Source organism: Panthera uncia, chromosome B1, assembly GCF_023721935.1.
Source record: "Panthera uncia isolate 11264 chromosome B1, Puncia_PCG_1.0, whole genome shotgun sequence".
Taxonomy (NCBI): Eukaryota; Metazoa; Chordata; class Mammalia; order Carnivora; family Felidae; genus Panthera; species Panthera uncia.
Window position 1 is genome coordinate 137,276,788 of NC_064811.1, and position 27,963 is coordinate 137,304,750.

The 27,963-nt window shown below is 35.7% G+C and overlaps 1 pseudogene; it reads left to right on the top strand.

Moving 5' to 3' along the window:
* The first annotated feature begins 1,440 nt into the window (after positions 1–1,440).
* Positions 1,441–27,792, top strand: LOC125922455 (uncharacterized protein C3orf38 homolog; annotated as a pseudogene).
* The last annotated feature ends 171 nt before the right edge of the window (positions 27,793–27,963 follow it).

Below are 27,963 nucleotides of genomic sequence, written 5' to 3' on the forward strand. Positions count from 1 at the left end.
CAGTCAGGGCCAGAGGAGCAGTCATGGTGGGACAAGATGGTGGAGCATTTCAGCACTAAAATAACATGCCTGATTTAGATCTAGTAAGCAGTTAAAACCAACTTGTTCTTGCAATCAGATCTAAGTTCAGATGCTTACTTTGACATCTCTTGGACTGAGACTTTTGGAATGCAGACAGACCTCTCTGACATTCTGTTCCTTCATCTGTAATTTGTGGAAAAGAATTCTTAAGTCAGAGCATTGTTATACATGCAGTGCCACGATAGTTCCCAGACAATTATGGTTCACAAAAAAGTTCTTAAAAGGGAGCCAAGAACAAAAAAAGTTTAAAAGGCATGCCTCATATCACAAAGCAGACTTGAAAAATCAAGAAAGCCAATGATTTCGATGAAATTCTTAAAGTTGAGTGTCAGTAGCTCTCCTTACTCTCAGCTCTGGGTCCTTCCATTAAATTACATTTATTTTGCTAATTATGCTAAATTGCAAAAACACATGGAAATCACTGGACTAGGAGGATTATGTAAATTATACAAAAATAGTTAAAGGTTTGGGCACCTGGGGGCTCAGTCTGTTAAGCATCCGACTTCGGCTCAGGTCATGATCTCACAGTTTGTGAGTGGGAGCACTGTATCAGGTTCTCTGCTGTCAGCTCAGAGCCCACTACAGATCCTCTCTCTCTCTCTCTCTCTCTCTCTGCTCCTCCACTGCTTGCATGCTCTCGCTCTCTCTCTCTCCCCCTCAAAAATAAATAAAATTTAAAAAAATAAAGAAATATTTAAAAGTTTGTATTAGATAGTATTTTATATATTACTAGTAACATATATAAAGAATCACAAACCAAAATAAAGATTTGAGCATATGGGTAATAAATTAGATAATAGTATTAAATCAGTGTTAAATTTACTGAAGTTGGAAATTGGCCCATGGTTATGTAAAAAAAATAAATACATAAAAGATCCTTAATCTTAAGAAACCATACTAAAATATTTAAAGGTAAAGGAAGACAATGATATGTACAACTTACTCTCAAAAGATTCTGAGAAAAAATAAATATATGTTAATTCTCTCTCTCTTTCTCACTATATATATATATTCCTCTTTTATCCATGGGGAATACATTCCAAGACCCCCAGTGGATGTCTGAAACCATGGATAGTACTGAAGCCCATATATACTATGTTTTTTCCTATAATATATACCTATAATAAAGTTTAACTTACAAATTAAGCATAGTAAGAGATTAACAATAATAACTAATAATAAAATAGATCAATTATAACAATATGCTACAATAAAAGTTCTGTGAATATGCTCTCTCTCTCTCAAAATGTCTTATTGGACTGTACTCTTCCTTCTTTTTGTGATGATGTGAGATGGCAAAATGCCTGTGTGATGAGATGAAGTGAGGTGAATGACGTAGGCACTGTGACATAGCCAGAGATGACTATGCCCTTCAGACTATACATTCAAGGGAAGATCAGCTGCCTCTGGGCCACTACTGATCGCAGGTAACTGAAACTTCAGAAAGCAATGCAGTGGAGAAGGGGGGACTTCAGTCCATGTATGTGGTGTGGTAAGTACGTACATAAGTGTAAGTATAATATATAAGTATATGGGTGTTCTCTGTGCTATCCTTGAAACTTTTATGTGATTTGAAATTATTTCCAAATAAAATGTTTAAGAGAAAGAAGCATGGAAATGATAAAAATGATAAATACAAGATCCAGCTAATGTGAGAGAGGCCGAGGAATCAGATAAGAATAATAGATGGATGTGAGGTATTAAATCTTCTCAGTGACATGTTCATGGCTATTCCTCTAATTACCATGCTTTGTAACTATATATATGTTGTAGACACTCTTGTGTGTGTGAGGTGGTGTATTAGAGAAGATAATAAAGGAAAAAATAGCACTGTAAAAATGAATTTGAACAAGAAAATTTACAAAATAATTTTGCTTGCAGGTTTGTTCAAATGATACAATAATATATAAGCAATTTACTTAGAAAAGGTGTGGCAATTTATGTAAGATAAATTGAATATTTGAGAGAGACTTTTCAAGCTATTTGAGCTATAATAAGATCTTCAAGGATAAGCATTGTTTTTATCATGGTAGAGGTCAAGCAAAGTCTAAGGGAACAGAAGACTCATTTGCTTCCCAATGATGAATTCCAGGACCTTGAAAGATATGCTTTACTATGTTGAGACTTGCACTGCCCAGAGAAAAATATCTTTCAGAAATTAAAAGGTTTTTTTTGTTCATATGATTCTCAAATTTTAAAAATGAAAATATAAATTCACCAGTAATTACAGAATGATTATTTTATGCAAAAAACTGTACCTGGAGATATTGGAAATAAATCAATACAAAAACAGCATGATTTGCACCTTAAGGAATTTATATTATAAGCAGAAATAACTGTGTTATGAGGGAGAACATGAGATGTCATAAAAGAATAAAGCGTGAAGCACTCAGGAGGAAAAAATGTTTGGGGGGGGTCTTAAAAAACGCCAGCGGATCAAGAAAGGATTATAAAGGACGTTGCCTATGAGTAGACTGTGAAGTTTGGGTAGGATTGCAACAGTTACGTATTACTAGCAGAAATTCATACCAGGCAGCAGGGGCAGCATGAGAAAGATGAAGTTACACAGATCGCGCATTGTTCACACTGATAATGAATTGTCCAGGCTGACTGGAGATTTAGGAGAGCCACAGGCGTCACAGAGACCAGCTTGGAAAGGGGAGTTAGAGTGGATTGTGCCAAGCATCATGAGTGGGCTGAGAGAGGGGCATTTCCCAAACATGGTGGGCACATCCTTCAGCAGCATAGGCAAACACCTCAGAGGTGTAGTGGTAAGTGCCCTCCTTCTGTCCGTCCTGAATGGCACCTGCTCTGCAGTGAAGAAACAGATTTCCAATAGAGGTCCTCTATCTTGCTCATGGCGAAGTCCCACCCATAATCCTAATACCTTCAAAGCTGACTTGGGTAGGGTCTTTCTGAATTTCCTCACTCCTGGCACTTTGCTCTGGACTCAGAATTACAGATTTGTATATCTCAAAGTTGTTTTTCAATTTGGTTCCTCATTGTTTTGTATAAGGCAGGCATTATTTAAGATATTTGTATGAAATTGTGGTTGTTCCCTAATTTCAGTATCGGAAAGTTTTCTTCTCCAGTTGTTTTGTTTTGTTCATTTTTTCCTTCTCCTTAAAGTTCAGGTAGGGGAGCTAAACAAGCATACACTTCTTTGCTATCTTACGTGGAAGTTACATATCTTCTTCTTTGATTGAGCTCCATGGGGAGTTGAGAAACATTCTTGGTAAGCCTGTGGCTAGAATTTAATTTTATCAGCTCCGGAGCACAAAAGAGAATTTCCCTCTCACTGTACTACTGGAAATGGAATGAAGCATTCCCAACGTTTCAAAATTAAATTAAATCAAACTTTCCTTTCTCCTTTTGCATACGGTTAGGGTTTTTAATAGATTTCCTAATTAGCCCAGGAATGAATTATTCCGACAGTTACAAAGACCAGTCCAATAGCCGTAAGTCATCCAGTTCTTACAAATACCACAATTTAGAATATCCCTAATTTCCGTCAAAAGTATTGGTCTTAGCAGAATATCTCACTTTAGAGTAACACTTTCCTCTAAAGAAAAAGAAGTGCTATTTCATTAGACCTGGCCACATTTTCCAAGGTTTCCATGATTTCCTCAGGGTGAAAACCTCTTGGTCGCAATCTCAGCAACTGTGTAAAGAGAAAATGTGATGACTAATCTGAATTGCTTAAATTTCTTGTTGGAGCAGCCCCTAGGGACTGTTACTAAAATGTGTTGAGTTACATGAGGAATCATAAAATGGAACACTTGAGAAGCACTGTACAGCTAATCATTTAGTTAAACTTTTTATTGTATACCTTAAATCAGAGAACTTAAATAACCTGGCCAAAGTTGACCAAAGCCAAATTAAAGAGACAAGATTAGAACTCAGGCTTCCTGACTATGCTCCTTTTTGCTTCACTATTCACAACTCCTGACAGTGAAGGAATACAGCCATTATTTGAACTTCCTCTTCTCTGGAAAATCCCCTCTAAAAGACTAAATGCCAATCTTTTAAAAAGCCAAGTATTTTTAAATAATTGAAATCATCCCCCAAAACTGTGTAAACAATATGAAACTGGTTATAACGTTTGCCTCTAGAGAAGGGAATTGGCCAGAGTAGAAAGGGGTAAGAGAGAAATTTATGGTTCCTATATACTCATTTTTTGTCTTTTAAATTTTATAGTATATGAGCAAATGTTTTTCTTAAGTAGTTCTACACTAAGATAGATACATTAAAAGTGATAGAGAAAGAAAATGTGTGTGCATGGACCAAGAAGATTCATACAGGTGCCAAGGTGACAAGGGGTGGACATGTAATGGTTAATTTTATATGTCAACCTCAATGGACCACAGAGTGCCCAGGCTGCCCAAATATTTGATTAAACATTATTTCTGAGTGTGCCTGTGAGGGTGTTTCCTGATGACATTAGTATTTGAATTAGTGGACCCAGTAAAGCAGGCTGCCCTCTCTAACGTGGGTGGGCATCAGCCAATCCATTGGAAAACCTAACCGAACAAAAGATGGAGGAAAGGAGAACTCACTTCCTCTGTCTGGCTTCTGAGCTGGGACATTGCCTTTCTCCTGCCCTCAGACTGAGACATACACCACCGGTTCCCCTGATCCTCAGGCCTTCGGACTTGTTCTGAATTGCACCACCATCTTCCCTGGATCTCCCGTTTACAGACAGCATATTGTGGGATGTCTTGTCTTCATAACTGTGTGGCTAATTCCTCATAATCTCTTTCTGTCTCTGTCTCTGCTTCTCTTTTCTGGAAAACCCTGACTAATACAGTGCATTATTATTGTGTCAATACATTATATGCATTATCTCATTCAGTCCTCACAGTAACACTGGAAGATTTCTATGTGTTATGAGGTGGAAGAAGTTAAGGCTCTAGTCTGTGATCCTTTCCTTTTCTCCCCTAACTGGGAGCACCTCTGGGGAAATGTAAAAGGGTGAATGACCCAGTGTAATCTCCTTGTCAACGCGTTAACCGAACCTCTGCGTAGACTAATAGATATATATCTATAGAATGTTTTAAACAGGATGTGCATGGTTAAGTATAATGTGTAGTAAAATAAAACCCAAATCTATGGCATTGTAAGCATGTCTCTGTGGAAAATTTCACATAAACTAGAATATAAAAATATATGGTGTGTTGTAAACCCACAAGAGCTCATTTTGAAAACTCATATATTAGGAGTCAGAGTATGTGTCTGATGCAGAAAGCAAGCATGTGGGAAGTCAACTTAATGTTCCAAAGCTCACTCTTTATTGACGTAAGCCTGTCTTCACCCAAGCCCCTTCTCACTTCAGAACTCTCAGGACAAACTTACTGATTCCTAAACAGCTCTTTCATGATGATTGTCACGTAGAAATTTTGTAAGATACATTATCTGCAAATGGGCGTTCCTCTAGTTGTTTCTCAGAGAGAAAAAGGCGGTAGAAAGAGATGAGAAAAGATTCAAAGGAACTACATAGACAACTGAAATAATATTTATTTGTGCCTGGCTTATTCAGACCAAACATCGAATTAAGATAGATATATTATTACCGTAATCACTAGAGACTATAGAGTGTAACAGCTATGAACTTAGCCTCTAGAACTCACTAGATCTGATCATAGCTATGTATTAGCTAGGAACTTGGCCAGGCTACTTAACTTCTTTCACAATTTTTCTTATGTGTAAAATGGAAACAACATTAATAGTACTTAGTTCATAGCATTGTTGGGAGGATTAAATAAAATGTCATATATAATAAGTATCATAATGTATATTATATGATTATTACAACATTAATATATAAGTAATAAGTAATATGAAGTAAGTGCACCATAGGTATTAGCTATTCCTATTCTCACTGTTACAACTGAGGTTCAAAAAGAAACATCGGGGCACCTGTGTGGATCAGTCGGTTAAACATCCAGCTTCGGCTCAGATCATGATCTAGTGGTTCATGAGTTTGAGCCCCACGTCAGGCTCTGTGCTGACAGCTTGGAGCCTGAAGCCTGCTTCAGATTCTGTGTCTCCCTCTCTCTCTGCCCCTCCCCTGCTCACGCTCTCTCTCTTTCTCTTGAAAAAAATTAAAATGTTAAAAAAAATTTAAAAATAAAAAAAGACAAACATCTTGCACAAACTCAGTCAGTGACAGAGAATTCCAATCTTGCTTTTGTGAAAAGTTATGCTTAAATAAAATACAATTCTGTCTTGAAAAGTTTTGTAAATATTTTCACATTAAAACTATGCCTCGTGGCGCCTGGGTGGCTCAGTTGGTTAAGTGTCCAACATCGGCTCAGGTCATGATCTCGCAGTTCATGAGTTCAAGCCCTGCCTCAGGCTCTGTGCCAACAGCTCAGAACCTGGATCCTGCCTTGGATTCTGTCTTCAGCTCTCTGTCTCTGATCCTCTCCCCCTCGTGCTCTGTCTCTGTCTCTCAAAAATAAATAAACATGAAAAGAAAAGAAAGGAAAAAGAAAAGAAAAGAAAAGAAAAGAAAAGAAAACTATGCCTTGCTCTCTGATCCCAGAGCACTTTCTGCACATATCTATCATGCCACTTTATGGACGGTATTTTAGTTTTGCTTGGTCCTTTTGCAGACTTCTGAGCAATCTATGAATTCAGAGCTGAAGTGTGGAATGATCATCTTTGTGGTACCAGTGCCGGGGGCAGTGGATGTTAAGCAGTGGTTTTTAACAGATATTTGATAAATGAACACTAAGTGCAGCAAATAGTGATAAATATACTATCAGGTTTGTAATTTTCAAACTCTTTAAATCATATTACTCAATTTTTATGCTTTATCACATGCAGTTACACTTGAGCGTATCGTTGGCAAATCATTGCCAACATTTTTAATGATATTCAGTGGTAAAGTAGAAAAGACATATTTCAAGTTGTACTTACTTTCTCTAATCTAACCATAACATTCCACTTAGCAAATGTTACCCAACTCTCAGAGTAACTCAGCTTTATCTCATTACTTGATCAAAGAAACATTGTGTCTAGTGTCCAATTAGCATATCTTTCCAATAGTTGAGATCTTGAATTCCTCAGTGTTGTGAAAATAATTTAACTAAGGCTGTGAGTCTCCTCAAGAAATAAAGAGATAAAAATAAACATGTAGATTCCTTTCTTTATAGGAAATGTCTTCAATTAAGTAAAAATAGAACATTCATACAGCGGGTCTTATTAGCATTTTTCAAATATTCTCAAACTTGTTCTTCATGGCAGCTTTCTGTTTTATGTAAATTGCAAAAGCATACACACACACGCACACACACACACAGGACCCTCCCCCCCGCAAAAAAAAAAATTGTGGAATTTGAAAGTACTAAAAATGGAAGAGTGCTAATTCTTTGATTAATACAGGAAAACTTGGAGGAGTGAGGTGGTGACAATGTCAGTAAGGACAAGTTAATATGAAATGTTTCAGGGCTGCATCTCAGTATTCCTATCACTATTGCAGAACATTTCTTTTTTGCAAGTACTCACCATGTCCACAAATGCAGGAAAGCTGTAATAGTGCTTAAGGGCTTTGCCATGCAAATCCATACCCAGGTGACCCTTACGTCTGTGAATCTACTTTCTTGGTTGAACAGTTGCACTTAGCCTACCATATCCCATTAACCAGAAAGATAATCAAAATGGAGCAGAATCAGTGATTAGAAAGTATAAATATAAGGAAGTAAATATACGAACGGATAAATATAAGCAAAATATAAACAGGCCCCATGACTAAGTGGAACACAGATTGACTCAGATTATTTTTATAGTATAGCTATAAAAAAAACTTTAAAAAATCTATAAATCCAATTCTCAAGAGTCCCTATATTAAGTTCTAATTTCAGCATCAAAGTAGAATATTTTGTCCTAAATAACTGAGTGTCCAGGTACTGGAAGTATGAATATTGTTTTCACTGTTTCATTTGTTAGATGTGTATATATAGTGTATGTGTGTAACTGTATAATTAATTACATTGTGCCTGCTTAGTAGGGCTTATTGAAGATGGACTATTATGGAATAAAGTCAAGGAAAAAATGAAAGACTTCTACTTTATTGGGTCAATCGTTTGGGATAAAAAATATGTTTTAGAAGGCAAACTTTCATCCTCCCCTAAGCATTTATAGCATAAGACTCTTGTTTTGGACTGCAGAAAACATAAGCTTACTTATTATGCGAACATGTAAAGAACAATTTAATAAAACCCACAAATGATTAAACCACAACATATTTAAAATGATTTTGTTTTCACGTTCTAGGATATATGCATCTTATTATGCTAAATTGAGCATAAGCTCCTGTACAAATGTCAGCTCCTATAAAAATTAATGGGCTATAAGAAAGCCCATTGCTTACTAAATATTAAAATGAATTGGGATGATCTGTGAATACACAGAAGAATTCATCATGTGTCTATAAATATCTTAGTGTCTAATGTTAAATGGAATGAGAATCTCATAATGTAGATTTCTGATAAAGACTGTCTATAATCTAGTTTATTTTACTTTTCAGTTAGTAGTCAAATGGTAGGAAGAAAAAATACAGCTGAAAAATTGTAAATATGTAAAAAAATAATAGCAAGTTTTTCAGCTCACACTGGTCAATGGAAATCTCTGTCTCTCTGTCTCTCTGTCTGTCTCTCTCTCTGCCTCTCTCTCTCACACACACACACACACACACACACACACACACACTGACAAGTTATAAATCTTTTTTGCTATGTATGTACAGCAGGGGTTCTTAACTTGTAGTCCAAGACTGTGGGTAGAAATACAAATTATATATTTTGACTCAACTTCTAATTGAAGTTTAACATTTCTTTGAATTGTTAATTAGAGGAAACAAAACCAAACCATCCAACCAAACAAACAAAAAACCCCAGCAAACTATTAGCAGTACAGCAGAAAAGATAGATATTTTTATATTACACAGTAATAGTTGTTGCACCCAACAGTTTTACACTACTTTGAAATTATTATGGTGATTATAAGCCATTGCAATTATTATTTAATGCAATAATTTAAAAAGTGCACAGTTATTTTTAAATTTTTGATTATTGTATTTTAATATAATTTTTCCCATTGTAATCTTATCTACTTTATGTTATACATTTTAAAACATTATTTTAAGAAGGAAACCAAGGACCTTACCAGACTGCAAGAGGGTGTATGCGTAGAAGATAGAAAATATAGCCTCTCAATGCCTTAATCCCAAGAACCTGTGAATATGTTACCTCACATGGTAAAAGGGACTTTGAAGATATGATTAAATTAGGGATATTGAGATGGGGAGATTATTCTGGATTAATTATCTAAGTGAGCCCACTGTAATCACAGGATCCTAATAAAGGCAAGGCAAGGCAATGAAAGAAGTGGTGAGGGCAGCAGAGGTTGGAGTGATGAACTTGGCAAATGGGACTAGGGATCATGAACCAAGGGATGCTTTTCAGGCAAAGGAAACCAATTCTCCTCTGGAGCTTCAGAAGGAGTGCAGCCTTATGACACCTTGATTTTGGCTCAGTGAAACTCATTTTGGATTTCTGACCACAGCTGTAATACAATAAATGTGTTGTTTTAAGTCACTATGTTTGTGGTAATTCATTACAGAAACGGTAGGAAGCCAATCCACCATGGCATCAAAAAATGCAGAGCACCTGAGGATGATGTTGATCACTTGTTCCACTAGTAATACCAATTTTCCTATGACCTAGAGGTGATTTCAATGTTTTCATATAGGAACATGTGCTTGGTTAGATAGACTATTACTAAGAATAAGTGCTTTGTTTTCCTGGAAATATTTCAGTGCCACATCTTTAAGGTTTTAGCACATTTATCATGGCCCTACACCAAAAACAAAAGAGTAGACATATTTTCTGTTATTTGGGGAATAATAATCACTCTTCAGATCTCAATCTGAATATATTTAAGACCTTGTATTTACACAAATGACATTCTTTACCCAAAGTCAATTTATTTTGTTTACAGAAAGTAATTTTAAAGGCCTTGATAGTCATTTGAATATAATTATAGCAATTTTTTTCAGCTGGAAAAATTCCATGTTTATAGATGCCTTATTTGTGCTCACACAGAATTGCAATAATAACTTATCAAAGGCAAAGTCCATGACCTGAAACCCTGGTCACTCTTCAGAGTGCATTGACCAATACATATAAGGCTATATAATTAATATAAGCCTATAGACAACCACCGTGGAATGACATATTCCTTGCTGTCATCATCTCGATGTACACTTTATAAATCCATATTGGTTGATAAAATTGCATATTATTTGTATTTTTAGATTATTTTTCATAAAATATACTGTTCTATCCACCTGCCAGTATTAAAAAATCACTTATCTCATAAAAGTAGCTTGAGAAAACAGCATAATTTTGATAATGAGAAGCTCCTTGTTTTATGAGCTCGTATAGCTCTCTGTTGAAGCCATTCAAAGGCAATTCAATCATTTATAAACATCATCTTCATAATGTTAAAGCTATTGTTGTTATTTAATTCATTTGAAATCACATTGTGATGACAACTGGTTCCTGACAACTAAAGATTTTTTTTATACAAAATATGGAAAGAGAATTATCCTTTAATGACACAGGTTAACCATATGTTATATAATTCAATAAATCACTTCAATAAATCACAGGCTTCAAGTTGGCCTAGTATTGTAAACCTTTTTGTATTCAAGGTAATGCAATAGACCCCAAGTTCATTGTATGAATTCTATTTAGATTAAAGCTTGTTAAATTATACTTCTGTTTTTTTTTTTAAGTCAGTGTGAGAGATCTGATGGCCTTGGGGAATGTTCTAGTGTTCATAGCCAGATTTCTTAGTTAGCCCTTAGAGCTTGAATAAGAGCCTTAATGTCAATTATCGCTTTGATCTTCTGTGTCTAGGAATGCATCACTGCCCTTTATATAAAGTACAAAACTCTGCTAAAAAGGTCAAGCATGAAGCACATCAGTCTGAATCAGTGAGTATTGACTGTGAAAGTGATGTTAAAAATGAACTCATATGAACCCACACCTTCATTTTTACATATTAAGAAACAAAAACGCACAGAGATTAAGAGACTCTACAAATGACTGTAGTTAGCATAGATGAAACTAAAAATCTGGGTTTTCTGCCTTCTGATCCCATGTTCATTCCATTAGATCACTCAGTTTATCTTCAAATCAATTCAGTCCAATATATTTGACTTGGTACAAACACCATTATGTGTTAGGTATTTTGCTGAGTGATGGAGACAGAAGAATAAGAGATATTATGCACTTTTACGGAGAAAGAAATATGTAGATAAATAGATGTATTCATTTGAGATTGATCAGTGCCTTAATAAAAACAGTGGGGGTCCAAAGCCCAGGGAAGAAGTAAGCTCAATTTAGGAGTCAGCGAAAGCGTCACTGAAGAGTTAATTCCTTCACTGAGTTCAAAAGAAGGTCAGTTGTTTGTCAGACCAAATGGGAGAATATTATACCTATCAGAAAGAAAGAGAAAGAACATAAGTAAAGGCAAGAATGAGCACATCGTTTTCTGTGACCTTCCCTAGCCAGCACACTTCCAAAGGTAGAAATCACAGAGCGAAACCATGAACTTCTTGTATGCCAAGTAAAAGTGCCCTTCCCCTGGCCTCTGTGACTCAATTGGCAAGAATTAAGTGTGTGCCACAAAGTACCTCCTGCTTTGGAGTTAGGAGGCAGAGTCGCAGACACAGGTGTTCTAGGGAAGGCTGTCCCTCCCTTGGCCTGGATATTATGAGGGGATTGTTAGAGTATTTGGACTTGTGTTATGTGATTTGGGAAAGGCAGCAAGGAAGTGTATTTTGCTCTGGATTAGGTGTTGTCAGAAAACGAGAACAATTCTATGATTATCTTAATTTTTATGTAGGAGGCAGGTGGAATGAAGTGGGACTAATGTTGTAATTAAAAAAAAAAATAGCAGTGGCTCGTGTAGCCTGCACAGATAGATGCTTGTGTGCTTTTGTGATTTGCGCAGTGTCCTATTTTTCTGTGCTCAGAAAAGACGAAGGAATAGCCTTGGTTTTGCTCACTCCATCCCAGTCATCCACAGTGACTTTGGCTGTTGTGGATGGTCTATGAAATCATTTATAGTGAGGAAGAAACAGCATAGCCTTGCTGTAAATGCCAGGGCAGCAACCAGCTGAGAGCTCTCGGGATTGTTTCTTTGCTTTCTCCGTAGGCATCTTCATCATTTTTTTTTCCTCCCTTAATGGGAATACTTCAATGTTTTACCACTAAGTATGATGTTTGCTCTAATTTTTCACAGATGCTTTTAACAAAGTTAAGAAAATTGATTTCTATTCTTACTAAGAATTTTTATTACAAAAGGGTGTTAAGCTAACCCATTATGGGACAATGACTGAATGATGAATAGAGATGCGAGACTATTATGAAGGCCTAGATGACTATTTCTAATTTGTCCGATTTCCTAGGTCTCCCTATCTTTGGGCTCTTTGCCCTCTGAAGTATCCCCTCCTTTGGCATTTTTATCGTATTTCTAAAATATAAATCATAACATTACTTTAAAGCTTATTCAGTAGCTCTCCATTACTTACATAATAAATTCTAACATCCTCTGCATAAAAATGCCTTCAAGGTATGATTGATCCCCTTTTTATATCTCTAACTGTACTTCTTGTAATTCTCTCAGTCATCTTTCAATTTATTTATACCAAAATACTCATTAATTAAACAAATATTTGATGGTCACTGATCAGTGCCAAGCAGGGTTCTAAATATTATGAAGACAGTAGTAAATAAATAAAATAAAATTATAAGCCTTCACAGACTCCACAACCCCAGAGCAGGAGAGGCTGAAAAACAACTCCTATCATATCTTTCCTTAAAGTTTTTTAAAGCCAACGTGAAAAACTGATGAGTATTGAAGAATGACAATGGATTATAGTCAGTTCAATCAGAAAGCCACACTCCAATTGCCACTGCTATCTTTACTGGGGTATATCATCACAAATGACTTTTCTTTCAACTAAGAGAGAACTCTAGAAGCAATGTGCTCTTCCCTGGAAGGACTGGCAGCACCTTGTAGCATTTTACACCAGAACTATGCCAACTGTGACTCATTGCTGTCATTTAATAAACAGGAACTTGGATCATCTCATCATTCCACAGACGTCTTACTATATGCTGACATCATGCTAATTGAACTGGAAAAGGAGGAAATGTAAATATTCCAGATGCTTTGGTGAGATACAGAACATTAACATAAACCCCTGGAAAATACAGGGAGGGGTCTGTCACTTCATTCAAGTATCTGGGGCAGAGGGTGGTAAAATGGTCTTCAACATGTCATGATTTCCCTTCTTAATGAAGTACATGTTTCTACATCTGGTAATCTTTCCTGAAAGACCACAATGCTTAGTATTTGGAAGCCGTGTATATCACATTTCTGAATGATCTAAAGGCTTATCTGTCAGCTTGCGGTGGAGCCTAGAAAGAAGAGAAGAAATTCTCCAGGAAATAGAGACTGAAGTTTAAGTAGCTTTTCCATTTTTGCCTCTATGATCCAGCAACCCCAGTGATACTTAAATGTTCTATACATATGATCTATGGAGACTGTGGCTGCTTTGGTAGGAAAATTACAGCAAAGCCTCAGAATTCTGGAGCAAATACAAGCCAGTTTTTGGAAAGCCATTCTCCTTTGAGATGCATTTCTTGGTTTGAACATCTGATCACTGGATACTGGGAGAAATTAGGAACTGAGAAACTCATTATGAGCTGAGTTTTATGAGATCAATTAAAAATGTAGATTATACATTGTAGCATTCAACTTGAATATACTTATTTTGGGAATATCGCCTAAAAGCCAAAGGAAGTTACATAAACAAGATGCTCACACTCCTTCTGGTCCTGCTCTTTTCTCAACCCACATCTAAGCTTTCACGAAAAATTTTTATGACCAATTTTTATTGGAGAGGAAATAATTAGAGTATGATTTACAAATGATTTTGCATGACATGCTGGCATTAACTGGAAGTGGACTACATTTATAGTGAAGGTATAGAAGATATGAAAAACACTATCAATAGATTTGAGCTGTTATTTATACAATGCTACACCCAACAATGATAGGAAATATATTCTTCTCAAGTACACATGCAGCATTCATCTGGTTAGATCACATGGTAGGTTATTAAAAATATCTCAATAGGGGCACCTGGGTGCCTTAGTGGGTTGGGCAGCCAACTCTTGATTTCAGCTCAGGTCATGATCTCACAGTTTGTGAGTTCAAGCCCCACGTCAGCCCTCTCTCTCTCTTGCAAAATAAATAAATAAACTTAAAAAAAATTAAATGGCTAAGACTAAATCTAGCATATAATTGTCAACTGGAGGTGGTCTTGTCCCTGCAGGGACATTTGGCAAACATTTGCAAACATTTTTTTTTTCACAACTGAGAGTACTCCGGCATCTAATGGACAAATGCCAGGAAGCTGTTAAACATTCTACAGTGACAGACAGCATCCCACAACAAAGATTTTTCTGGTATAAAATATCAGTAATGTCAAGGTTGAGAAACCTGATCTGGCATAAAAGATCTCTACACCAAAATGCTATGAGACCCAACTGAGAGAAACTTAAAAAGACCTACATCAGTTGAAAGTTATAATAGTTCATGGATTGTTATGATGAGTATCCTCTCTAGGTTAATTTTTTGATTCAATATAATTCCCATTAAAACTTCATCAAGTATTTTGTAAAGAAAGAGACAAGTTTATTTTTAAAATGTTATAGAATCCTACCGGATCTAAAATAGCTAAAACAATCTTGAAAAAAAGAGAAAAAAAGCAGTCCTTACACCACCTGATTTAAAAACTCTAGTGTAGCACTGGCATACAAACAGACACTTGAACAGAATGGAGTCTAGAAATAAACCCACACATATGCAATCAATTGATTTGCAGCTAAGGTGCCAAGTTCACTCAGTGAACAAAGGAAAACCTTTTCATTTATTTATTTTTTGATGTTCGTTTATTTATTTATTTTGAGAGAGAGCAAGAGAGCACAAGTCAGGGAGGGGCAAAGAGAGAGGGAGATAGAGAATCCCAGGCAGGCTCCACACTCAGTGAGGAGCCCATTGAGGGGCTTGATCCCACAACTGCAAGATCATGGCCAGAGCCAAAATCAAAAGTTGGATGCTCGAATGACTGAGCCACCCAGGCTCCCCCAAGGAAAGCCTTTTAAAAAGATGTTTCTATACTATAGCTAAAATCTACATGGAGAAAACAAAACAAAGCAGAAAAAAAGTTGTCTCCTATCTCACATCAAACACAAAAATAATTTTGATGGATCATGTGCCTAAGCATTAACCAAAAACTTAAAAATTAATTAAGTGAATTTCATAAAAATTTAAACTTTATGCTCCTCAAAAAACACCACTAATAAAATGGATAAATAAGCCACAGACTGGGGGAAAATATTTATAACACATGTGACAAAGGATTTGCACCCATAATACATAAAAAAGCCTACAAATTAATAGTAAAATGACAAACATTGCAATTTTTTAAGTGAACCAAAGATTTGGACACTTTAACACAAGAGATGTACTAATGTTCAGCAAACACACAAAGGAGCGCAAACTAAAACCATAAATGAGATACCATTTCACACCCAGGACAGTGGCTAAAATGAAGAGAACTAATCCCACTGCCTATTGGTAAAGATGGAGCAAATGGCAACGGCCCCTTGGACTTCCTTGGAGAGCTCTTCCCCTGCACTCTGGGGTCATGTGTTTCAGGGGGAGTGGAGCCAACCTGTAGACTTCACAGGTAGGCAGAAGATTTGAGCCTGATCCAAGCTGACCAACTAAAGTTAGGAAAGTCAGAACTGGATCATTTAATTCTTGAGAAAGCAATGCTGACTTTTGTATTGGCACCTGAACTGGTACACTGTAAACAGGGTACATTTGGTGGTCACTGTGATCATCACCGTAACAGAACCTTCATGAAAAGAAAGCTACCGCAGAGTTATCCAGAGCCAAGAGGTAGAAAGACAGATCATTTTGGCACTGAATCCAGCAATACATGAGCTTGCTCTAACCCTGGATTTGTCAGTTAGGAAGAACAATAATATTCCCCTTTACATCAAGCCAGTTTGAATCCTTTTTTTTTTTTTTTTTACTTGCAACTAAAAAAGTCTTGATTAGAACTGAAATAAACCACATTCAATTTTTTTTCTTTTCCAGTAAACAAAACTAACCTAGAATACATGTTAGGATCCATCTGTGTGCTATATTCTTTTTTATGCAAAACCTGGGGGGTATACATATTTTTCTGCTTTATAAGTAAAATATTTCAAAAAGTTTCTTCTAAAAATGTAGAAGAGGTACTATAATGTGCTATACCTATTTTAAGCTGACACTTTACTTGTGGGGAAGAAAATCAGTGGTTAAAATGAATGTGACCACTTGATTAAACTACAAAGAAACCAGCAGTGCCCCAAGAAATTAAAATCCATTATCTAAAGTGGTTGGGATAGAGAATAAACAGGAATATAGTGATGTGTATTACTTTCAAGCAGAAAAATCAAAGTATAACCAAGTTATTCTTGCTGCTGGTCGAATGAAACTGCTGGATTTAGAAAAATCTAATTCTATGAAAGTCTGAGAATACCTGCAGATGGCTGAGATAGAGAGTACTCAGAAATTTAAGAGGGAATGATCATCAAGGAAATATTTCTTAAAAGCCTGTGATGATTGTATCTACCATCTATCACAAAGACATTAAAAAAACCTATTTTTTTGACTTTTATTCATTTTTGAGAGACAGAGAGAGACAGAGAGCAAGCAGGGGAGGAGCAGAGAGAGAGGGAGACACAGAATCCGAAGCAGGATGCAGGCTCTGAGCTGCCAGCACAGAGTAAGATGCAGGGCTCGAACTCACTTACCCGGAGATCATGACCTGAGCTGAAGTCAGATGCCTAACCTACTGAGCCACCCAGGCGTCGGTATCACAAAGACATTTCTAAAATGAGAATTATGTATGAGGTTCAACATCAAATTAGTCAACTATAGTACAAAATCCACAACTTTCAGAACTAGAATATAATGAATATATATAATCAACGGTGTTATTTTTGGAATAAATTTTCAAAGACAAAAAAAACAAATTAGCCTGACATTTTAATATTAAAGCACAATAATAGTTTTCCATTCATTATATAATATTCTTCTAATAATTTCTTTTGTTTAGGTTCTAAGCATACAGATCTAGCTCAGATAACAAGAAAAGCATCTTTCTTCTTTTTTTTTTTTTTTGTTATTAAGAAAAACATCTTTAGGGGCGCCTGGGTGGCTCAGTCGGTTAAGCGGCCGACTTCGGCTCAGGTCATGATCTCGCGGTCTGTGAGTTCGAGCCCCGCGTCGGGCTCTGTGCTGACAGCTCAGAGCCTGGAGCCTGTTTCAGATTCTGTGTCTCCCTTTCTCTGACCCTCCCCCATTCATGCTCTGTCTCTCCCTGTCTCAAAAATAAATAAACGTTAAAAAAAATTTAAAAAGAAAAACATCTTTTATTTATTTATTTATTTTAAATATTTATTTACTTTGAGAAAGATCTAGAGAGAGTGCAGGAGGGGCAGAGAGAGAGAGAGAGATGGAGAATTCCAAGCAGGCTCTGCACTGTCAGCAGTGTGAGATCATGACCTGAGCCAAAACCAAGAGTCGACACATAACCCTCTGAGCCACACAGGCACCCCAAGAAAAACATCTTTTAATAGATTTCAATAGCAAGTGGCATTTGTTAAAAGCTTATTATTATTAAGCACTATGCTATTTTCTTTAAATGCATTATCATATTTAATCCTCACAATAACCCTGTGTTATAGATATCATTAAGGTCGTTGCAAAAATGAGGAAACTAAGAATTACTTAAGTCAAATAAATATCTGTCATAAGCTATACAACATATGTAGATTTGGTTTGTCTCACTTCAGATTCTAAATATAAGTCAAAATAACAGAAAATTTCTTTGACATAAATTCAGGCACAATGAGTGAACTAAAAAATCTGCAAATTTAGGAACTACAGAAATAAAAATATACTGAATTAAAGACAACTCAGTTCTCAACTTTCTGCTACTGGCTTTAACTCAGGTTTAACAGATCTCTCTCTTCAGGCATGTAATCTCCATACTAAAATCTTTAAAAACTCAACTGCCGATAATTTTTCTAATTCTGTTGGAAGAAACAAAGCTCAATTCCCTCTGTGAACATTTCTAAAAATCTAAATTATGGTCTGATATGGAAAAAAAAACCCCATCAAATTAGTACAGATAATCTTGGAGAAAGCTACAACCATAGATTTGGCAATAGATGTGGAGAAAGGTAGACCTTTTTCTTTTTTTATTCATTTCTGTTTATAACAAAGCTTTCAACGTGTATATTTCTGTTTTCTCCTATTTTACATTCACATTTTACACATCTGCTTAAAAAAAGTCAAAGAATGTGATAAACTAATGTAATGAGGATTTTAAAAATGAATTACTTCATTTCCTTTCAGCAGCCTAGACTATTATGTTTGCTTCCAGCACATGTGCGACTCATATTCCACCCCTGGATTCTCTTCCTCATCCATCTTCATGGCGCCTTCAGTTCCGAGGTGCTAACATAGACATGTGCGTGCTGCCTAGTGCACAGCAGTAAACAGAGCCATCGTGTTGGAGAGCATCATCTTTGAATATTGCATTGGCACATGTTTCAGAAAAGAAGACACATTTTCCAGACATCACACACTGTAATTAATATGTGACTTTCTTCCCAATCTTTTCCTCCAGACACCAAAGTTCTGAGTTTAATTTGCTCATGAAAAACCATTCATTTCCTTAATACTCATCTTAATATCCATCATTATTTATTTGGACCACAAAATCTTATTACTGTAGTTGAAATTTTCCCAAAAATAAATTATATGAATATGAATAGAATTTGGGGGGGCACAATTACTTACAAATAGTTATTCATGGCATTGTAAAATATTTCAAATCATAGAAAGCAAGGGAATTTTCTTTTCTTATTTTATTTTATTTTTTAATTTTAATTATCATTTTTTAAGAAACAAATGGACACATTTTATTGTATTATTATATTCAATAATAGTTATTTTTTTCCTATGTGCCCAGTGCTGCTGATGTTTTTACTGTTGTATTCACTGTACATTTTTTGACTCCAAAAAATTTAAAAATTATTTTAATGTTTAATATTTCCAATATACAAAGAATTCTCAGTAAAGCAAATAATTGAAGGAAATGAGAAGCAAAAGATATAAACAGACAATTCACAGAAGAGGAAATTCAAACATCAACAGGCATATAAAATGATCTTTGATGTCTCTACTATTAAGGACAACACAAAATAAAACCATAATTGAGATGTTATTTTTAACGCATCAGATTGGCAAAATTTAAAAGAGTGAAAACATTCCCTGCTGACAGTGTTTCAGAAAAACAAGAGGGCAACTTACTAAAATTGTTTTGGAAAGAAATCCGTCAATAACTGTTGCTATAAAAAGACATACACCCTTTGACTCAAAAGTCCCATTATTTTTTTAATCTCACCTCCAGAAATAAATAAAAGAATACCTTCATATAAAAAATAAGCTGCTTTTTGTAGCATGGTAGCACCAGAATGTCTATCAGCTGGAGAATGCTGAATAAATTATGTTATACCCGTGCCCTGAAGCTGTAAAAAGTGTATCTATATCCACTGACCTGAAGAGATAGATATTAAAGTGTACTATAACTAAAAAAAAAAACAAACAAAACAAAGTTTGAGTGTAGCAGGTAAAAAATGGTTCCATTTTAAACAAAACAAAATTTAAAAATTTACGTGTTACATATCCAAATAAAAGAATCTTGGGAAAGCCCATTTGAGCAACAAGGGGCTGAACAAAATGGAATTATAGGTGTATACACACACACACACACACACACACACACACACACACACGGGGGCTGTTAAACTTGGTTTACATAGGGGATAAGATCAGAGATGGGTTGAGAAGTATGAGATCATTTTTTTACTGATAAAAGTCTGCATCATTTTTCTCATTAAAATAAGTTTGCATTATCTATTGTAATTTTAAAATCTAAAATAGAAAGACTTTTAAAAAATGATGCTGTAGTGATGATCTAAGGCCAATTTCAATGTTGAAGAAATCCCAACAAGATCTGAAGCCAGTGTGGGGAGTAAAATTTTGTGTCTACGGAGTGGGTCACACACATAGCTCCAGGGGCCTTGCAGTTCTGCTCTGTGGATGGCCACTGGCAAGCGTTCAGATTTGAAAATGCTGCATCAGCTCACATCCAGCTGAATTCAGTAAGAGGCCTCCTCCCTGAAGAAGAGAGTTTTGATATGCTTAGAGGGGGACTGAAGCACTGGAAAGAGAAAATTGAGCAAAGTTGTGGAGAGGTGAGTCAGGAGATGATGCCATCAAACCCTTCCTGAGAGGAAAGCCTAAAAAGGGGAGGGACAGAACTTATTCATGAATGCAAGTCAAGAAGTTTAGGACTCTTCAATCTTTATCCTTCACCAAGAACAGCTGGTGATGACACCGTTTTGCTGGACACCATTCTGAGGGCCTTATCCATTTAACTCATTTAATTCTCCAACAAAGAGAGGGAGTTGGTCCTATTGTTATCGGCAATGTAGCTGAAAGACAGAGAAGTTAATAGTCTATGGTCTTACAGCAAGTAAGTGGCAGAGTGGAATGTGAACCCAGATAGATAGTCTAGCTACTTAAGATCTCTCTACAAATTCTACTTCCTAGAATATGTCAAATTACTTGATACCTTCAAGTCTGAAATGTTTTCCCTTTGTATGTAATATTCTTTTCTGTTCATCCAATATTAGCATTTCCTTTCCCAGTCTCTTCACTGCCTAAGACCCAACAGCTGCCATTTTTCATAATACTTACAGCAATGCTATAAGAACATGTTATGATACTAAATGACATGAAACTGCCAATATTCGAACAATTTGGACCTACAAAAGTGGCAGTCTCATATGTTTCAATGTAATATGTGCCTGTGTTTGTGAATGTTATAGATATATCTTTCCCCGTGAAGAGGAAACTCCCTCGGTGTCCCAACACTTTTTAAAAATTTGTTTCTCCAAAGTCTATCAGAGTATCTTCTCCATAGTCTATATTCAGCAAACAGAATATTGACATAAATGCTGATAAAGAAAAATTCTGAAGTAGAAAGGGAGATGCAGAAATAGAAAGGAGATGATAAAGCAAAAGACTCTGAGGGCATGAGAATTGAGGGTGCAGAAATCAGTGCATCATTTGGCCAAATTCTTAAGAAGAGGCATCAACATTGTTCATAAAATATATCTTTCTATTGTACCTTTAGGGTCAAAGACACTCTCAAGTTTATTGATTAATTGATGTATTTCCTGTTTCAATGTTGAAGGACACAAAGGCAAAAGAAGCAGAAATTCTAAATGAGTGGGAAATATAAAATCTAATTGAGTTAATTCTTTAAAAATGGGAAATGACGTGAATCAGTCTTATGAATGCTTGGAAAGTGCACTTAAGATCAAAGAGACAATAGTGAAAGGAAAGCTTTCAGTGGAAAATTTTCAGGATGAAGACAGTACTCAATGCAGTGTTCTCTCTTCCACTGAATACATGGATGGTAGAGTAATAGTCTTTACAAATATTGAATGTGGCTAAACTAAATAGAAGTTTTTAAGATAAAGGTAAATGTAAACCAGCACCAGTATCTATAATCCATTTCTTTTATGAGGGAAGAAATGAATATTTAAGACACACTAGTAAGGGCAAAACTGGAAAGGGTTAGAATGAGGATGACTGATATGGGCATAGGTGACATTTTAGTTCTCAGAACTAAATTTGTAGTTTCTCTAGTTCGTGAACAAATCCATACAGTATGTCACAGCCTTTGAGTGGATAACGGGGCTTCTTAGATACGTGAGATGAATACTACCTCCTATCTTCTGCTTTCTTCTTTAAATTCAAATATCATTACCACTTCTCTCTTTACTACCTCAAAGCTTCTATGAAGTTCACCCCTTCTTTCTTCTTAATTCAAAGCCACTGTTTCCTTCAGTGCTCTGGACTTACTATATTTCTGCCTTTATCTTTAAAAAGTCATAGCACTCTTTCTCCATTGATTTCTAAGCCTGATCCATGACCTCTGTCTCCCCTAATCTTAAAAATTTGCTGGGCCCTGGGTGGCGCAGTCAGTTAAAGGTGTTTGGCTCAGGTGATGATCTCGCCGTTGGTGAGTTCGGGCCCCATGTCGGGCTCTGTGCTGACAGCTTGGAGCCTGGAACCTGCTTCGGATTCTGTGTCCCCCTCTCTCTGCCCCTCCCCTGTTTATGTTCTCTCTCTCTTTCAAAAATAAATAAATGTATTTTTTAAAAAAACTCATAAAATTGTTATCTTTTTTAAACACTGTACTATTAGTGGTAAAAATTCTCAGAAGTCTTGTCTTATCTCACTGGCTTAATTTTCTCACCAGTAACTCCATCCTTACCTACTGTAATTGGCTTCCACTTTCCTCTCATTATTCAGTGCATCTGTTTTCTTCAAGATTTCAGAAAAAAAGAAAGAATAGTTATTGGGGTAAGGTCTCAGACATCATGAGAAGTTATGTGAGCACAGAAACAAGGTTACAAGAAAGTCTTGAAAAGGGGAAGCAATGTCAAAAATGGGAAAATGCCTAGAGAGCAGAATGCGGAGAAAGGCTTGGTAAAGCCATGTCCAGGAAAGAGTATTGCTAGTCAGCCTAAAATGACACTATAATGGGAAACAGTACTGTAGAAGGATCTGACTTTTGTGAGACGCAGCAAACGAAAACCTGGAGAGTCTGTCTTGACTGGGAATTCATGAACTACTTTCATGAATTATAAAGAGAAGTCATTATCACAATAACTAAAAGTGTCTGCATATAGGTCATGTGTTTACTGTATAATTTCAGATATTTTGGTTGTGGTGAGCGTAGATGAAAGTAGAAAAGAGAGAGAAGGATAAGAGCGACATGCAACCTGGAAGAGAGATAATAGTCTGAAGTTTCCATGTGTTTAAGAAGCCTCTGATATTTGTTATCCTGAGGCTAGGAATCCAAGACCAGAAAACTCTTTGCTAGCTTTCACCATGTACCTAAAAACTGGGATGACTTCTTCCTTTCTCAAAGACTCTCAAAGACTTATTAAGTTTCCTTAACTTCCTTACCACCTATATCAGACCAGTTTTCCTGGGAGGACTTTGTAGGCATTGGCCCACAGGTGGATCAGTATTTGTTACCTGAAATGGCTTATCACAACTGATTTAATAACTACCATTCTCAAGTAAGAAGCCCCAGGGTAAAATTTTGGTTGCATAAAGTAACCAATTATAACTTGGTAAGAAGGAGGACAGCTTCTTATGAGATAATCACCACAAGATAACCTCGCCATGAAAAATACAGAAATTTAGTAAGAGTTGTTCAATTCTGGGGGTGGGGTGGGGGTGTGGGGAAGGGCCACAGGAATCAGATATTATTTTTAAATGTTTCACTTTCATTTACAAAAGTGGGATATATAAAATCGTTGTTTAGATAGTGTAAGGAATAGCCTCCTTATAGATCCAGAAAAATAGAGTGTAAAAACAAAATAAAAAATATTCCCAACAGATAACCACAATAAATTCTCCTTCATCAGTTCATTCAGTTGTCAACCATTTCCTGCTGGAGCTTGGGTTAGTAGACACATTGGGCCACTTCTCAACTAAAACTGAGGAGTTTCCTCAGATATCCTGATGCAGTCCACTGATACAGTCTGAAAGTTGTCTAAATGATGTCTGTTCAGAAGCCTGTCCTCAGAACCTATTCTCTGAAATGTCAATATTAGTATTAGTCCAAGTTTTTCAGTTTCCTAAAGATCTTGGAAATTATCTTCAAGCTGACATACCACAAAACATGATTAGTCTTGAAACAAGGCTTACCACAGTCATGATTCAATTAAGATAATAAAATTTAGTTTTTGATAATGGCAAACATTATGTAAGAGTAAAGGTAGCCTATTTGATCAGTTAACCTATTTAAGTTTAGAAAAAAACAAACTCAAATAGAACAAAATAGAACCTTTTTTTTACATTTAACATTGATGAATCAGAAGATGCAAGCCTTTTTTTAAATTAAAATTATTAAACTGGTCCTGTTGGCTACAGAATTATCTTACTTATAGAAGCCTGGAATCTTAAAACATTTTTGAGTTAGTATTTGTAAGAAAGTAAATTTTAACATTTATTCCAACCTTGGGCTAGAAAAAGATGACCTTTGTGGGCTGAATTTATCCCTCACACAAACAGTTTATTATGTCTACCTAGTACAAATGGGCTACCATTAACTAAAGACCAGGGGTCTTGAAATTTTTTCTTTAGTTATTCCCAGAGAATTGAAGGTGACATCAAAAATTTTTTGTTATTAATTTCAAGATGTAATGTCTGTCATATTATTAACATTGCCTTTTAAAATTGTTATATCACATTTTTAATATATCTGATGGAATTAGAATGACATATCAAATCTGAAAGGGATAAATCAATTCTAACTATATGCAGTGAGTTCTCTAGAGTTCAGGGCACCATGCCCTAGATTGTCCTAGATTGCAATAGTGGGAATATTTTGCCTTGGACCTGCATTCAATAAGTTCTGCTATTAAGAGAGCAGTTTTTTTAAATCTAATTTGTGGAAATTGGCATCAAAAATAAAACAAGGTATTGGACCAAAAGTAAAATGGAAGTTACAACAGGTATATTAATTATTATATTGTCTTTTAAATGCACTATTTATACAGTAGACTCTATACAATAAACTAAAATTAGGTTCCTCTAAATCTAGTAAGTTCATGGTAGCAGTATATACCATCAGCGATAGTCAAGACAATCAAAGATAAAAAAAGAGAAACAGCTTATCAGTGACAACAAGCAGGAGTTTCACACCAATGAAATAATACATATGGCTGTGCATTATCCAGGAATCTGGTCACATGTAAAGGAAAACGTGTTTCTTATGCATCTAAGCGAATAGCACAAAAAATTAAACAATCTATTGGTCTATCAGAAATAAACATGGAACTTAACTTCCTCTACCTTGAAATCATACAAAGTATAATTTCATACAATAGACACAAATGAATGATAATCTTTACTTTCTTTTTTATGAGGAGGCTGAAAATGCCTTTCATCAATCTTAAATATTCCATTTCCAAAATCCATAGTTGAATAAGGCAGAGAGATATGTCAGGGCTTGTGAACTGGATGAAATAAAATGCTGCCATCTTCAGTTTTTCTTACAATTGTTCTTTGCTTTGCTCTCCCGAAACTTTAAGCAACAATGCTTTGACAATAGTTGAAAGATAGGAGGAAAGACCTTGTTAAACCAAAATGTCATCATTGCCACCATGCCAAACCACAATATATCTTGAATTCAGAACATACTCATATGGGTTAAAGTAACTTTCTAATTGGCTTTAACTTTACCAAAATTAGCAGCAAGGCAAGGAAAGATGTAATGATTTATTGCTGGTTCATGGTGACTGCATTAAAGAAGGCTTTGCCAGAATCGATATTTTGAAATGTTCCTTTGTTTGATATTCTGGAAGATTTCACAACTGGTGATGAATGATAACAGTAGGATAGATGAAAGGTATGACTTTCTTTGAAAAGTGGTAACAGGGGGAATTATGAAAGAAGATATTGGGGGAAAAATCACAGGGGTGTCCTCAGGCAGATCAATGTTAGGAACAAAAACATGGATTTAAGGATTTGGAAATAGGTTCACTTAAAATATTCTATGCTTACATGCCACTTGGAAAGTCTTCAAGCCCCACCCTCTGCGAAGTCCATCTACCTTAGTTTGAAGACTGTGAACATAACTTGCTAAAATTATTATGCTGAGATCTCTTTAGTTTAACTTCCTAAAGGACTTTAATAATGTAATATTTTTAAATGAAATATTAAAAGAGAATATAATCCAGATGTAATTGTATCAACAATTAAATTTTTGTGGAAATTGACCATCTATTTCTAAAATTTATATGGAAATCCAAAGGACCAAGAATAGCCAAGGCAATATTGAAAACAGAAAGTGAAGGAAAGGGAGGACTTAAACTACTAAATATTAGGACTTATGAAAAAGCAATGATAATTAAGGCAACAAAGCATGGGCATAAGGATAAACAAATAGACCAATGGGACAGAAACAAACCCATGCATGTATAGTCACCTGATATATGAAAAAGATAACACTCCAGTGCAGTGAGGGAAGGATGTTTTGAGGTTTAATTTTTTTCATGGTGCTATGCGACTGTGTCAAAAATTGTATCTTGACCCCCACCTTCACACCACATACAATAATCATTTCAAGATGAATTATAGATCTGTATGTGAAAGATAAAAATATGAAGCCTGCAAAAGAAAACATGGAGAATATCTTCAGTAGTCTTGGGTAGGGCAAAGATTTTTTAAACATAACACAAAATGTACTAACTAGAGAGGGAAAACCAATGATAAATAGGACTACATTTTGTTCATCAAAAGAAAGTCTTGATGGCGTGATATTGCAGTCCAAAGAATGAGAGAAGATATTTGAATACATCTACCCAATAAATGTGGTATACAAAATATTTAAAGTACCCATAAAAGTCAGCAATATAAAAGCAAACAATCTACAGGCAAAGAATGTGAACAAGCCCTTTCAGGTGACCAATAAACATATGAAGATGCTCAACCTCATTAGTCAGTCGGGAGGTACAAATTGAAACCAGGATGCAATACCACTTAAACAATAAACTCCAATGAGACTAAAATAAAAAATATGAACAAAACCAAACCTTGATGAAAACAGTGCACAACTTGAACTTTCATATTCTGATGTGAGAGTTTAAATTCGTATAATTACTATGGAGAGGGTTGAAAGATGTAGCAAATAAAAAGATAGAATACTGTTTATGGAAAAATATTTGTCAGTATATGTTAAAGGTGAACCTGTGTACAGCCAAATGACAAAGGAATTACCCCTGATTTATATAACCAATAAAAATAACTTCACGTGAATCCTTTTCTAGGGCCATCTCAAGATGAATGGAGCTTTGGCACTTCTGGTATGATGTCACACTTACGTTTTTATTGCAGCGCATGTGAACAAAATGCGATAGACCACCATGGAGCAGAAATCGTGAGCCTTTGTCTGCTGTCACCAGTGAAAGAATATTTTTTCTCAGTCCTGATCTAGACTTCTGTGGACTGCAGGGTGCTTCTTCTCCCCATGGTCCAATTATGGTTAGAGTTGATGAAATTGCCCAGTGAGGGAACACATGTTTGGGCATTTTTCAACAAAGTTTTGGACTTATCTGCTGTGCTTTTGTGGAGAATACTTAGAAAATTAAATTTATTAACCTCAGAATTATTGGAGAAGGTTCCCTTGCTCTGAAAACTGGCTTGCTAATGATACCGGCTATTATTTTTGAAACTAGTGATCTAGAGGCCTTTTATAATGTAATTATTTTATGTGGTACTAACGAAGTATGACTTAATGTAAGGCAGGCATTGCATAGTGGAAACGGAGATTACGCTTTGTGTGGTGTAAACGAGGCATTATTGAACAAAAGAGAACTGAGTTTACCTAACCCTCTAAAGCATTAAGCGCTGTATGTCTAAAAAAAACCCTATACAGAAACTCTACATCAGTAATTCTAAGGATTGACATATTCTAGTTGAAATATCTTTCTTGACGATAGGCTAACATATAATGTGAATATTTGCTTCTTTCTCCCTGAGTTGTAGCAAATGTTCTCTGAGTGCTTGATGCAGTTC